This window comes from Saccopteryx bilineata, chromosome 1, assembly GCF_036850765.1.
Source record: "Saccopteryx bilineata isolate mSacBil1 chromosome 1, mSacBil1_pri_phased_curated, whole genome shotgun sequence".
NCBI lineage: Eukaryota > Metazoa > Chordata > Mammalia > Chiroptera > Emballonuridae > Saccopteryx > Saccopteryx bilineata.
Window position 1 is genome coordinate 383,970,675 of NC_089490.1, and position 16,109 is coordinate 383,986,783.

General features: G+C 39.2%; 1 protein-coding gene across 7 annotated transcripts in view; it reads right to left on the bottom strand.

Annotated features, from left to right (window-relative positions):
• The window catches only part of LRRC4C (leucine rich repeat containing 4C), a 1,282,290-nt gene that overhangs the window by 152,705 nt on the left and 1,113,476 nt on the right, over positions 1-16,109 (bottom strand). Inside the window, exon 2 of one of the 7 annotated variants that reach the window (XM_066251302.1) lies at positions 7,784-7,847. The exons of the other annotated variants lie outside the window; for them this stretch is intronic. The gene's annotated coding sequence lies outside the window, so the exon portion shown is untranslated. The remainder of the gene's footprint in view (positions 1-7,783; positions 7,848-16,109) is intronic. 7 annotated transcript variants of the gene reach the window in all.

The window sequence follows — 16,109 nt, forward strand, 5'->3', positions numbered from 1 at the left end:
TAATCTCAGACAAAGATCTTTATGGAATGCAAACATTTCCCTTGAGTCTATAATTATAGCAAAATTGGCCAACGTACTCAACAGTACTTTGTAAAACTCTATTTTACTTTAATTAATTATTAGAGCCAAACTGTAGAAAGATGTCAGGAGCTAAAATTTAGCAGCAAGTTCTTGAATGGAAAGCAATGTGAACATTTCTATACCACGTTTTTATTTTGTTTAACTTTTAACTTTTTATTTGGACTATCATCCTCATTAGAAAGAGTTAAAATAATAGTATCTGGCTTTCAAAGGACTGCAATTTTAAAATATTTTCTTTTACGAATTATTGAAGGAGCAATGATTATATGCAACTTAATTCTAACTACAACTACATCCTTCTTTTAATGATAAAATAAATTGGTTGTACAAGTGTAAAATAATACATTAATACCCTCTAATCTCTCACATTCTATTTATTTTTAATTTTTAAAAATATCTTCACTTTTTAATGTTTTTTTATTTATTGATTTTAGAGAGAAAGAAAGGGAGGCAGAGAGAGAGAGCAAAAGAACGAGAGAGAGAGAGAGGAACACAGACCTGCTCCTGTAGGTACCCTGATTAGGGATTGAACGAGCTACCTCTGCACTTTGCGATGATGCTCTAAGCAACCAAGGTATCCAGCCAGGGCTCCCACATTTTATTTATGTTTTAATAACATGCATAATACATTAAAACATCTTGTACAGCAAAACACCAGAAGTAGAATACAGACTTCTAAATTATCATCTACCAAGAAATATAACCGTATATCTGTGGAAAAATACATACATATTAACATATACAAATGTACATGTATGTGTATATGTATATAGGTGTAAATATATGTATATACACATACACACATATACATTTTAGTTATTATTAAACGGGAGCTTATAGAATTAGAATGTAAAATATTAGGGAAAACTTGTATGTTTATATTTATACTATAGGATGCTAAAAGGGAATGAACAATTATCAATTTAATTTGGTCCGCCTAAAACAAGCCATGTAGCCTTAGGTTTTTACTCTCTTTCTCTCTCTTTCTATCTCTCTCAGAATATGTTTACAAAAGAAAACAGTGGTCTCTCTCCTATCGCAGGGGTTAGCGTTCCAGAACCCCCTGCGATAGGCGAAAATCCGAGAAGGAGCAACCTTATATTTATCTTACTATTTATATATATGTATTTTAAGGCTTTATAAACCCTCCCTACACTCTTTTTTTTTTTTTTTTCCTTCATTTTTCTGAAGCTGGAAACAGGGAGAGACAGTCAGACAGACTCCGGCATGGGCCCAACCGGGATCCACCAGGCACGCCCCACCAGGGGGTGACGCTCTGCCCACCAGGGGCAGATGCTCTGCCCATCCTGGGCGTCGCCATGTTGCGACCAGAGCCACTCTAGCACCTGAGGCAGAGGCCACAGAGCCATCCCCAGCGCCCGGGCCATCTTTGCTCCAATGGAGCCTTGGCTGCGGGAGGGGAAGAGAGAGACAGAGAGGAAAGCGCGGTGGAGGGGTGGAGAAGCAAATGGGGGCTTCTCCTGTGTGCCCTGGCTGGGAATCGAACCCGGGTCCTCCGCACGGCTCCCTATACTCTTACAAACCTCTCCCCTACTGTTATTAACTGTTACTACACTTATTTTGCTTATTATACTGCAAAAATAATTAAAATAATAAATATATAAAAATACGTATATACCACAAAAATCCCATGATATAGCAAAAGAATCCATGATACAAAATTAAGATATATACAACTTAAAAATCTGCGACACAGTGAGACCATGAAACGTGACCCGCGATATTGTGAGGGACGACTGTAGTTGTACTCTGAAAAAGTAGAGCTTGCTGAGTATTTTCGGAAAAGAATGCTTTTTCCTTAAGTAACTGAAGATTTCAGGTTGAAATCTCACTTGGTTGAAACCGGTTCCTGGAGTTACAGTGATTCCATCTCATTTTTAAAACCATGCTTTGTACATGTTCTAGAACCCAAAGCTGGGTCTTAAGATACCAAGGTATAGAATGAATTTAATAGCACTACTACACACAATAATTCACAATATGGTGAATTGTTTTTTGCAAAAGATAACTTGAATTTTGCACACACAAAAAAAAAACTTTACTCAAACACAAACTGTATTATTGCTACAGGGATTGCATCTTGTTTTAAACAATTTAAAAGATGTAAGTGTTCACCATTTCATTTGTTTTTCTTTCCACATTGGCAGAGTGCCTATTATGTATCACAGAGGTACAGAAAGATGAATAAAACTGCCATCCTACATAGAAAAAGCTCGGAATGATGTGGGGAAGATAGATAATAAACATATCATTAGTAATGATGTGATCAGTGCCAGGGCAGATGTGTATATGAAGTGATAGTGGTGGGACAATAGACCACTCCTACTGCTGCAATGGAACATAAGGTCATTTTATGATAGCAATCAGAGTGTACAGTTTAATACATGACACAAAGAAAATGAACTGTCTTAAAGCAAAGATGTGGTTCAGGACTTAAGAGGGGCACGAGGTACATAAGGTATTGAAAATCATATATTTAGTCCATTTTTCTTTTAATGTACTGCTTTAGACAATTAACTGAACTGCTTGAATGGGCTCCAAGAAATGCTTCTTTTACAATGGATGCTAGTATTTTATAAACCATATTCCTCTCTATTCTGTCATAAAACATACTTTATCAGCTAGATGCTATTTGTAAGGATTTGAGAAAAGCCAGGAATCCCTATATAAGTGGCAAAAATGTCACACACAAAAAGGTAAACACAGTTATGTGACAAATGGCCACCATACCTGTCATTCACTTGTGGTTATTATATGGTAAAGTAAAGAAGAATGAAACAAAATACAATTATTACAAACAGAAACAAGAATAGATTTAAAGTCAATATTTTTCCTGAAAACTACTTGTTGGTATATGGAACCCTATTCACATCATCTTATTTAAGTTCTTTCTGATGAAAATGAGGAAAACATTTCAACCAGGTATGCAGACCTACTTTCCTCATAGAACTGGAGGCAGTTGGGCAGAGTTATTCAGGCATCTGACATAGAATAGATCTCACTGAAATCTCAGTAGGTGCTCAGAGGGAATTCTCCAGGTATATCAAAAGCAGGACTGAAGTCCTGGCCAGTAAGCTGGGAAAGGAGAAAAGAACAAAGACATGATTCTTTCTATAGTCACAAAGAATGGGATTCCTGTCTGATGCAGCTTCGGTGGGTCATTTGGCTGCTGCCCAGGCACATGAATACTTCTGAGAAACAGCAAGATAGTAAAGATAGTAGTTAGTGTGGGAAGTCAAAGGAGGTTTTGGGGGGAGGGAAAGATTCCCGTCAAGCCTCTGGCCACATCCAGGGCTTCTTTTTTAATGAGTTAATATAAACTTCAAACCAAGTGCTGAATCAATGAATTCACCTACTTAATTTTGTAGTTAATTAGTGGCAGCAAATCTGAAATGAAATGCTTACCCTGCGGAATAGCCCCACACGCGCATGCGTGCACGCGCGCGTGCGCGCGCGCGCACACACACACACACACACAGAGGGAACTCTCATGTGGAGAAGGACTTGGCTAGATAGAGACAGGAGAGGAAAGAAATAAGTTTGATAAGCGTGATGAAAAAAGTGAGAGAGGAGGGCAAGGAGCTGGGGGAAAAGAAAATAAGCCATCCAGATGATCTGAGAAGGGGAACACGAAAAATGAATTTCTACTTCTCTGATACAGATCGTCCTGTTACTTGCAAATAGTTCTATAAAATGCCTTAGACTGTAGCAAGAGAGAGCCAAAAAGAAAAAACAACACAGCCGAGCTTCCAAGTCAAACTTTTCATTGTACAGATACAGAAGGGAGGTAATTTGCTTGAGTTCTACAGCCAAAGGTCAGCACTGGGATGTTACCCGGGACAATGGCATTCAGCAGGGAGAAAGGGCCATTACAAGGCTGCTGCTGAGGAAGCTATCAGGATGTGGGCTCACATTTCCATCTTTCTTACCAGTTCAAGGTTTCTTCAGGGCTCTAACAGTTATAGCTTAGGGCAGTGCTGGACTACTGAACAATTAAAGTGCATGACCTACATGGCAGTCATTTGTCATAAACCTGTGTGTGTGTGTGTATGTGTGTGTGTGTACACAGGGGGGGACAGGGACAGGGAAAGCAGGTACTTGTGTAGACACAGATATATAAATATATATATACAGGGGTAGGCAAAGAGGGTTTATAGTTGTTCACATGGCAGTTAATACAGTAATTAATAAATAAAAATACAAGAGTAAACTGTTGAGTGTGCTCACAACTGTACACTGACTTTTGCCCACCCTTGCATGTATACATGTGTGTGTGTATAAAGTACCCTACCAAGTAGTTACATTAATAGAAAATTCTTTAAAATACTACACACCAACATTATCGTTCACCTTTGCAAAAAGCACATTTTGACCCTAATAAAATACAAGCAAAATATAAAACTAAAGTTTCTTAATCATATAAATTTAATTCTGTGAGAAACTCTAAGCATTTTGCTTTGTTTCCTCTATTTATTATGGCAAACCTCATCAGGACACCAGCCCATTTTGTGGATTAGCTTCAGGAACCAACATTACCTTTTAGAATAATATGCAAATAGGAGCAGGAGATTTAAAACATTAATAGTAACAGCTTCATTATGGTCTTTTTAACTTTCACAGACCAAGAAGTTGGAAAAAGACATGCTGGCACCCATGAGCAGGCATGCCCCTTGGGAATTCCTGAGAAATGAACCGGTCATGTCAGCACTACAGGACACAGGTGCAGGTAGCTCTGTGAGGAAGACAAAGCCTTTATCCACAGAAGCACATCACTTTCTCTAGGGAGTGCCACATCCCTGCTAAGCCAACAGCCAGAAGAAACATGGTGCTCTGAATTACTGGTCTTCAAATAGCAAGGAGCTCTCTAAAGGGGCCTAAAACTCAGCAAAACCTAGCAAAACAAGAGAGCTATTTTTTTTTATTTCAAAGATGGCACCCTGTAAGGTAGGCATCCCGATGGAAAAGGTTACAAGTAGGCTCAATGAGGCCATCTGTTAAAAAAAAAAAAAAGAATTCATTAAAATATGAATAAAAACAAAGAATACGTGCCTGACCTGTGGTGGCACAGTGGATAAAGCGTAGACCTGGAAATGCTGAGGTCACCAGTTTGAAACCCTGGGCTTGCCTGGTCAAGGCACATATGGGAGTTGATGCTTCCAGCTCCTCCCCCCTGTCTCTCTCCCCTCTCTCTCTCTGTCTCTCTCTCTCCTCTCTAAAATGAATAAATAAAAAAAAAAGTAAAAAAAAAAACAAAAAAAAAAAACAAAAAAAAAAACCAAAGAATACTTTAAAAATAAAAGGATCAGCAGTTGGAAGCTTGTAAAGTAAAACCTTGTGTTTTCCATTAGGAAGCAAACACAGGGCATCATCTCCTGTGCTGAATGCACGGAGGAGAGCACAGGCACTTGAACGTCAAGGGCTTGCCCTCAGGGAGCCTTCACTCTATGTGAAGAATCAGACAATGGGCATAGAGAACAACTACCCACACAGAGCAAGACATAGGACATGGAGAACCGCATGGCATGGCCCAGAAACACTCACGGGAATTGAGAGAAGAGCTGAGATATGACGGCCCTCCGGAGGGGTGCCAGATTTCAGGGTCCAGCATCCAGCCTCCCAGGAAGGACTCACCAGCACAGAAACAGTGCCTCCGAGAGATAAATGAGTGGTGACTAAGATGGACTGGAAGGAGAGGGCAAATCAGGGTGTGATTATAGTTATCTGGACCCTGGAAGTGCTAAAAGCTTGAATTAGAGTAGAAAAGGTGCACAACCTAGAAATGCTCTACAGCAGGGGTAGTCAACCTTTTCATACCTACCGCCCACTTTTGTATCTCTGTTAGTAGTAAAATTTTCTAACCGCCCACCGGTTCCACAGCCATGGTGATTTATAAAGTAGGAAAGTAACTTTACTTTATAAAATTTATAAAGCAGAGTTACAGCAAGATAAAGCATATAATAATAATTACTTACCATGTACTTTATGTCGGATTCTCACTAAGTTTGGCAGAATAAATCTTTATAGAACAACTTACTATAGTTAAATCTATCTTTTTATTTATACTTTGGTTGCTCTGCTACCGCCCACCATGAAAGCTGGAACACACACTAGTGGGTGGTAGGGACCAGGTTGACTACCACTGAGCAAGAAGCTGTTCTGCCTTGCCTGCCCCAAGGGACAGGAAACAGTAGTTCTGATAGTATAAAATAGTGAGCAGCACCAAGCTTCTTCAGTTTGTTATTTGAAAGCCTTAGACTAGCAGGATAAAAAGCCTCAACTGATATTAAAGTTACATTATACTTTTTGAACACAAGATGTTGTATCACATGTAGAGTAGGCAATATGAATTCTCAGCTGTCAAACTGTGCCCTGAATCTAGAGTTTATTGCCCCAGTCTGCAGTTCTTTCTCTTTGCATCTCGAGTTGTAGAGAAAGATAAATGGTAGGTGTCTCTATAAGGCCTGTCAGAAGTCATGGGGGATTCAGGACACTCAGGTAAGCTAGTGGGGCTCGTGTCTGTGTGTACATATGTGTTTACACGTGCACGCACATGAGCAAGTGTTAGTGTTCACAGATCCTGCAAATGTAGTGTGGTGTGCCTGTTTTTCCCACCCCTGCCATGTCTGTCTCCTAAGTAAAAGAAAGGGTGATACGCTGAAGAAATAAGGAAATTGATTTGGGGCATTGCCTCCTATCTGGCCCAATGCCCGGATGAGCTGAGAACAGCAATTTTGTTTAGTAGCTTCTTGGGAAAGGCAGCAAAAACAGTGTCTGAGAGCTCCCATCCCTTCTGCCTCTCCCACATAACATCCTGGTAGGGAAGAGGAGAGTCTTAGGAGCAATGGAAGAAAAGGCCCAATGCCCCTTTTCTACTTACAAAGGAGGCTATCTTCTGATGGTTACAACCAAGACAAGAAGTAAGTGCCTTAGACAGCTGCGCCTGGGACTACAGGCATCATTACATCTTAAAGAAGAAGGCCTGCCCACCACTACAGAGGTGTTGAAAGTTCAGTTGCCAGGAAACGACTGGGGTATGAAATGTTTCTCCACACTCCCTATGACGCACAAGGCCTCCCAAAACACTCTTGTGGTTTATTTCTGGTGACCTCAAAAATATTTAAAATAAATGGTCCAGAAAAGCTTCACTTTCAAATATCTGGAGCTGTATTTGGGCAGCTGCCCTAGGCTACACTAGAAGCTGAAAACTGCTCTGAGTAGTTATCAAAAGCTGGAGAAGCTGGGAAAACAAGGAGAAAAGGAAAGAATAATTAAAAAGCTAGTGAGGTTAGGAAAGAATTTCATGTCTTTGGTGTTTTGATTTCTTTAAATTAAAAAAAAATTTAAGTGCTTTTTTTTTTTTTTTAATAGTCTCATGTGAAAGACAGCACAGCACAGTATAAAAACCACAGAGTGGACCAGTTCCCAGTGGAGTTCTGGCATTTATTCACTCTGAGACATGGGGAAGTCACCTAACCTTTCTAAGCTTCCCTCTTCATGTTTAACAAAAGTGATTAATTCCTTGTGGACTCAATATTATCACAAAGATAAAGCATGTAGCACAGTGTCTACATATAGTAATCACTCAATAAACATCACCTATGATTGATATTTTTCATAGTATTATTGGAGTTTTTGTAAGGGCAAGAGATTAAATATGCAAATAACCCAATGCAGTTTCTACCATATCACAGGTGGTGAAAAATGGCAGTCTTCCTCATTGTTTAAACTTTCCGGCAGCTGTTGCTCTGTAACAAATTGTACAAAAAGCGAATGAACTTGATTTGAGTCTTAACTTGGAGCACGTCACTACACATAGTTGAATAAAGTGTCTATACTGTGTTCCATATGGTACATACAGTATACAGGTTGCAGAAAAGATCATTCCATGCTTTTGCACTTGGTGAGTAGTCTTGTTCTTTGAATAGATCTACTTAATAAACATTTGCATCCTCCACTTTCACTATGAAGAAGCAAAGGGCATGATGCCATATTCCCTGGACCACCATCCCCAGCTAGGCAGCTAGGCAGCTAGGCAGCATGGAGAGTTCAGGAAGGGATGTACAGATGACCAGCAGCATGATTGTTTCAGACAGTTTCAAGAACTTCTACCAATGGGCTTTCATTGACTGAAGAGTATTGTTTATATTTGTGTGTCCTAACTTCCTCAAAAGCCTATAAATTCTCTTTCAAAACCAAAAACCTATTCCTAGGAAATGAGAAGAGCAATGCAAAAATAGCATGAATGCAGCTCAAGGTGTTCCTTTGAAAAATTGATAGCTACAGCCAGATGATTTGCAGGAAGAACAAGACTCCTCAGATGATTATTAAAACTTCAATACCTAAATGCAAGGGAGCATTAAAGAGAAGTAAAAATAAAATTAACCCTTCTAGCAAGTTACAATCTAAAACATCACTTATGTCTCCCACTTTCCACCATCGGACCTGCGGCATTAATTTGTGGTTACCTCTGCAGCACCTAATTCTTATTGTCTCACAAGAGCTCCTGAATGCTGATGCATGTGAACATCACCTCCATTCCTTTGAAGCCAGTTTCTGATCCATGAGTGAGCATATGGCCTCACCTCGCCCAGTCAGCTTTGATCGCAAGATGCTCTCGGGGAACAGTGGGATGAAAGTGTGAATCTTTCTTTAGTGGAGGGGTGAGGGGATGCAAAACAATAGCCTGAGAATGAAAATGGCCCATGAAGGAGCAGCAAGCCAGGAGAATTACAGAAAGTCGAGGAGAAATCCCTTTGACCTTGTTAACAACTGGTTAAAATCACACCTGAATTTCATGAACTGTGGAACTGCATATCAGAAAATTAGAATTGCATGTCAGTAAATTTTCTTTCTTTCTTTCTTTTTTTTTTTTTTTTTTTGCTTAACCTAGTTAGATTTGGTTCCCTTATTTCCAGTCTAAGGCACCACAATTGATACAATGCCTGAGAGATCAGCCCCACATGAAAACTCTGACATGGATGGATGAGCATCATCTATCTAACATGACTAGAACCAAAGTGTATTCCAATGGTCCTATCTATTCTGTTTTCCAAGCTGTGGACTTACACAAAACACATCAGGAACTCTACCGTTTCAAATTCAGAAACTCATCTCCTAATGTTTTTTTTCCCCTTTCCATGAAACAATCTGCCCTAAATTATTTTTAACTTCATTCTGCCTGAGGCACTTTTCTAGTGATTATTTCATAATCCTGTTGTATGAAAATGCCTCTTATATTTTTACAAATAATAGCTTGAGTGTTTTCCATGCGCATTCTGCTAAAAAGCTCTATGTGTTTTATTTCAATAATAAATTCACCACAGTACTGTACTATATGTATTCCTCTGTTGCAGATAAGACAGTTGAGATTCAAAAGAGTAAGTGAAATTGTCCAAAGCCACAGATTTAAGAAATGACAGGGCTCAGCTCGATCTGGCTTCTACATTTTTATATCGTCCACCTTGTAGAACCATTGGGCTTTCTAAATAAGAGATATGCAAAGCACCTGCACATAGTGTTCTGCCAGCATACAGCAACTTTTACTATAATTGATGGGGTTACACATTGGGAGATAAAATTTAATCCTAACATCTGAGAACATAAAATAAAGAGTTTCTCTTCATCTAATAACACTGATGACTTATTTGGCTTTGAACTGCCCACCCCTTCTTTAAGGTAAGTATCCAGACGTATTTGCAGGGAGTCCTAGAGACAGCCTGGATGCCATGTCCGGGAAAAAGAGAAGGAACCTTTGGGTCTCACCACCGGCCGCTGCCAACCAATCCGTGATGCTCAAAATCCTTCCTATCTCCTTCTTCTGTACAAACACCTAGGATATGTGTTGTGCCTCATCCCTGGCCAGACTGAGAGGCCCAGGGGTGCCTTACAATGAACAGTAGACAGAGAGCGATGGGAGTGAAGGCTTTAACACAGACAGAGACTCTGTCCCTTCTTCGCTGCAGCAAACAGCAGCAGAGTTGGACCTGAAGAGATGGCCCTGTGCCGGCAAAGCACTTTGGCACATGCCGGGATATGAAAGGCTCTAATGAGACCCATTTCACAATTCACTGGCCACGTGCATTACCCAGGCAGAAATTTCTTCCCAACCGCCTGCAATATATCCTGTGGCCCAGGTCTTCGATAGGGTCCCCCACCAACCAGGCCCCTCCTTGCCCCCTCACTTCTCTCTCTTTAGTAATAAAATAAGCTAAACGAGAGGCAGCCGCCTTAAAGAGACAGGGGGCATTTCCAACTGCAGATCTCTCTCAGGGTCTACAGAAACCTTCCAGCGACCTGCAATGCATGTTAATCCTTCCGCTGGTTAAGAGAGTGGGCTCGTTCATAGTAAAGTCATTGTTCTTTCTAATTGTCAGAGACTGCTGCTCTGCACTTGCCTGGAGCGATCCAATTAACATATCACCACAACACCAACCAGTATAATATGTTCTGTGTCCTACCAACAAGGGAAAGCCCAACCCTGCTTCAATCCACAGCTTCCGTCTAATTAGGTCTTTAATACATAAACAGACAGGGGAATAGAAACCTGGATAGCAGGCTATACGTCTGACTCACTTGTGGCCTATAAGTGACCGAGTGGAGTTGGAATATTTTTGTTTTTGAATGGGGAACAAGTTAAGAAAGTGAGAATAAAAGGAAGAGCACAGGAGGAGGAGGAAAAGGATGGGGAGATAAGGACTAAGAACTGGGGGACCCAGGAAGGGCAACAGGGAAGGCGAGGAGGAGAGGGAAGAGGGGAAAAGGCTGCTGGCTGCTTTGGGAAATTGAAAAACATAGAACTTCTGCTGGAAACTATCACCATGGCAACGTTCAAACACTATAGAGAAAGCCTTCATAGTCCTATTCTCGCCTTCCTGAACACCACTGTGTCGATGTTAACTCTTTTAGGGTGACTTTTGACTTTCTGCCTTTTCAGTTAGAAGACACTGGAGTTCCCCAGATCACTCCCCATAATGCATTTAATTGAATTCACCCACATACCGGCTCTGGTCCCTGCCGAGGCCATTCTCACTAGAGGTCCTCCCACTAAGCATTCTCGTCCAGATTAGAACAGCCAGGCTCACAGCAATTTCTTTTTTGTGCTCTCTCTCTTTCTACTTTCTCTCTCTCTCTCTCTCTCTCTCTCTCTCTCTCTCTCTCTCCCTCCCCCCCCCCAAGTTGTAAAAATCAGCACATTCTGAGAGCTGGCTCACATTCAACTGTAAGCCATTCAAGAGAGGTGCATCTTTACATTTTCAAGTGTCATGAAACTTTCTTAAAAACAAACGTATTTTAGTTACTTAACTTTCCAACATAATTATCAAGTCATTGGTTCAAAAGCAACATATCAAGTGTCCTGAGAATGAGTTTTTAGTACAATGTGTCTTAAGCTCAAAAATAAATAAATAAATAGAAGATCAGCTCTGTGGACAATAGTCAATCTATTAAAGCACCGCTAATCAATCAATCAACTTGTTCTCAGCAAGGTCATATATATAATAACCACTGATTTTAATAATTATAGGTCAACATTAGTCATCATAAGAAACTAGACCTCACTCTTTTATAATCTCTTAAACCCATACCCTCCCTCACCCATCATAGATACCTATCTGAGCAATTAATAAAGAAATACAAACAAATGGCTAAATTCTCCTACAGTGACTTGGTTAAAATCAATGGAATGAAACAAATGGACCCCTGCCAAGGAAACCATATTGTCTCAGCAGTTTACAGTTTGTGAAGAACCAGAGACCACACTCAGCACTGGCCCTTCTAAATAAAACTTCCCTGCAAGCCTCCCCAGTTCCCAGTGCTTTTATCACGAGGGATGTTGTAATCAGGGAATGTTGCTTTGGGTGTTCTGAGACCGAGATGTTGCTGAAAGGATACAGAGGGATAGCTACATTTAAAAAGCACGGTGTAATCGTTGCTATTAGTGCTCTCTGGTTTACTAATGCTAACATTAGATTAAGCACGGTAATCACTAAACTGGAATGAATTTATCTAAAAGTAGAAGAAAAACTTTATTTAAAAGGTCTGAAAGGAAAACAAATGTTCAACATAGTCAAGGCATTTATATTCAGAGATTGAAGAATAAAATTAAACCATAACAAATCAGTACTTTACCATTTATAGTACCTTCTTTCACCTAATCCAGTGTCTTCTGCTATTTCTTATGTAACAAAGGAGGAAGCATCCTTCCGAAGCATGAAGCTGAAGCACCTCTTGAAAATGGACAGCTGGTTTTATAAAGCCAGGAGTTTACATGTTGTGAAAAGTAACTGCAGCTCATCAAAATTTTTAACGCAGTCACTTTTACGAAGAAAATCATTTTTTTATTCTCTCTTTGCATGATTCCATATTTGGGCCATACTCAAATTTAAATTTATTGTCATTTTTCTATAGTCATCCACAAGTAGAAAGGCCCATTTTATAAAACTGTGCAGCTTATGCAAAGCACAACTTCAAGGGGCACCTTCTTTTTTGTGAACAATATTCTTTAAATAATCCCACTGAGGAGTGTGCATTGTAAAACTTGTAGTCAGCCGTTAGCAGCTATCAATTAGAGCATCCAATAAGCATTAAAATGTATTTACAGTACTAATATCAATATTTGAAAAAGCCAGCTAGACATAATGCATGTTCTCACCCAATTGCATAAGGTAATTAAAACATCTTTTCTTTTGGCTCAGTTTATATCAAATCATGTTAACAATGTTCATTCAGTGCATTTCAAGAATGATGATTGGCAGGTATGTGTTTTTAATTAGGAATCATGGAAGAACAAATTGCAATGCATTTATTAGGCAAAGGAGTTTTGAAACATGGGTCTCTGGAGGAAAAATAATAAAAGGTGATCTTAGTGGTAAAAATATTGGAAAATAATGGCCTGCACCATAAACTGAATTGAAGAAACCTCTTCACCCTTAGATCTGTGTATCAGTCCTCTTTTATTGGTTCTACCAAAATATATTAAAAATTCCTGTGAGCTATTTTAAATGTCAGAGATGGCAAGAAGAGAACCGTATCCTCAAATAAACCACAACCTAGTGAGTTTTGGTCAAATAAGTAGATATATTATAACAGCAATAAGAGGTAACATACATGTATGAATAAAATGTTGGTGTACAGACGACAGAGAGACTCAATAGACCAAAGAGACCTGGGAGATTTTCCCAGAAGAGGTAACCTGTTTTGAACTTTGATGTGTAAAGAGTATGTTACAGACAAATAGAGTAATTCTCACAAATTTTGTGCTAAAAGGAGTCTGGGATATCTCCAAAGGAATAAAACAGTAAAAATGGCAGGTAGAGAGGACATGAATCGGTTGGCCAGACCCTATTATCAAGAGAAGAATCTGCATATTATTCCATAAATATATTTATAGAAGAGCGAGAAGGAGATTTTTAGTGTTATTTCTTAGGTCGATCCTTTTGAGGGAAGAATGAATAATGAACTACAATGAAGAAAAGTTGGCGCCATCAGAAAGATAAGCAAGTAAAAAAGATAGCTGGGATAGTAACGATGGAATCGGGACTCAGAGACAAAAACGCTGAGCTTAAGATAGTGCATAGATTTGATGAGTGGTTGGAGATGAGGGAGCTTACCAAGATAGAGATATCATTGGAAGTGAAACTACATAGCCTCCCGGTGGGAAAATAATGTGTTACACTTGTGTCAAGTTTGCAAGGAGAGATTAAGGAAGTGGGATCTTGGTGGTGACGGAGATTCAGGAGTCTTCAGCACACACAGGAGAGGCTGAGGCCAAAGATTTGAGTGTCATCTCACAAGACAAGCCCAGGAGATACCTCTCAAGGATGCAGAATGACTGGAATTGCAACAGATTCAAAGGGGAATCCCCCAGCATTTAAGGTGAGAGCAGGAGAATGAAGTGAAATGAATACAGGAAGTTACAGCAAGCAGCACCCAGAAGCCCTGGAAGAGCTTCTGAAAGCCAGCAGCAATGATTCTAGCCAGTGCTATAGAGAGCACACACGACGAGAAGGGGAAGCACACCCGTTCCGTGGGCAGGATATTGGAATTAAACTCCATACTTTCAGCATGTACTGTACTTCACTCACAGTTCTGAGTTTCTAAATGATCTCATAGCATTTTACAAAGCTTTTCTGTCCTTTAGATACATCAACTGAGTTAAGACAGGTGTTCCCAACTTTCTGAGAAGTTGTCCCTTCCTCACTTATGGGCACACTGGAATATTACTGAAGACTGCCAAACATATGCAATGTGACCTAAGCATGTGGTGATAATCTTCGTTTTAAGAAACAGGGGAAAGGGAGACTGCAGACTTCTCAGTTTCAATTAGAACATTCACATGGAGTACCAGGTTAGATGACAGTAAGCTACTATGTTTATGTGTTACCAGTCAACAAGTTTGAATTGACTGATTCTGATTTCATTTCTGAAGTCAGAAGAAACCTTGTTTCTATTTCCATTCCCACCACTTTGTTGCTATGTAACCTTAGAAAAGTTACTTGAAAGAAAGAAAGAAAGAAAGAAAGAAAGAAAGAAAGAAAGAAAGAAAGAAAGAAAGAAAGAAAAGAAAGAGGAAAAGTTACTTAGCCTGTTTGTGTTTCAGTTCCCTAAATTGAAGATTAAAAAGAAAACTATATGTTCTGTTTTCAACAAAGTAATGGTGCATATCAAATGCTTAATAAATTGTAGTTACTATCACTGTTAGGAAATTATACCCATAACCTCCATAAGTGTTGAAAGCGTCCATAAGCACAGAAAGCTGCTGTTTGGGACAAAGTTGAAATAAAAGTTTATGAGTCTTATATAAGTTTTTCATCGTGTTTAGTCTTTATTATAAATCTGATTGACATTGGAAAGCATTATCAAATATAATTATACCTAGAAGCAGCAAAAGATTTTTATTTACATACTCAGTATAATATTAGAAAGCATAAAATACTCACAGATTTTCAGTTAATATTTTCCCTTTTCTGTGGAAAGTAACAAAAGATTTCCATGAAAGATGAACCAGCATTTATTGTGTACTGACCAGGCGTCAGACATTTAGACATATTAATGCGCCCAAAACTTCAGGAAAAATTATCTCTGGTTTTATAGTTGAGGAAACTAAGACATGGCAAAGTTAAGGGGCTCACTTAGGATCCCCCAACTAAGAACCAGTAAATAAAGTTGAAATTGAATGTATCTATTCCAAATCTAATTGCATTTCCTCTACAAACCTTCTGGAGATTTATTTTACCTTTTACTTAATATATCAACCATTATAAGACCAATTCCGCCTTTTTTCTGAGACTACTATGCTGTTTCCCTCCACGTTTTTAAAACTTGTACCTTGAGATCAAGAATTTCAAATTGTTAATTCCTAGGAATCTTAAATTCCTAGGTAGTAAATTGTGAATTCATAATCCTAAAATCTTAGTGTTTGAAAGAATCTTAGTTTTACTTTTATTTTACAAAGAAGAATATAAAACCAACATAAGGAAAGTGAGGTAATATGTATAAATTGTTATAGTCCACTACTGACAGTATCAGGAATAAAAAGAAACACAATGCATGCCCTAACTTTGAGGCCTTAGCTTTTCCAACATAAGGAAACTACCCAATGGCGCTTAATATCTGTGTGTGATGCACACTCACACGCACTCATACACAGGTACAATGTCAATGCACTCATTAGTATTTCTCATTAAGCTTCTATACGTTGCATAGGTGTGTACATGCATTTGATTCTTTTGGAGGAAATGCCTCTTAAAGCAAGTTCAATTAGTCAGCCAAGAACTATTTATCACAGGCACACTATTTCACAGACATTCCTGTGAGGGGCTAGGGACATGCCAGAGCACAAATACAAATCCTTACCCCAGAGAGTATTACAAGCACACTGTCTTTAGTCACAAGATCTGCCCAACTACGCTTCAATGGTCAAATTGATATTTCTCCAGAGAAATCATTTTGAAGAAGAATGCAACAGACTCACCCCCTTGGAGAATCTTCCAAAATATCATTTACAAACC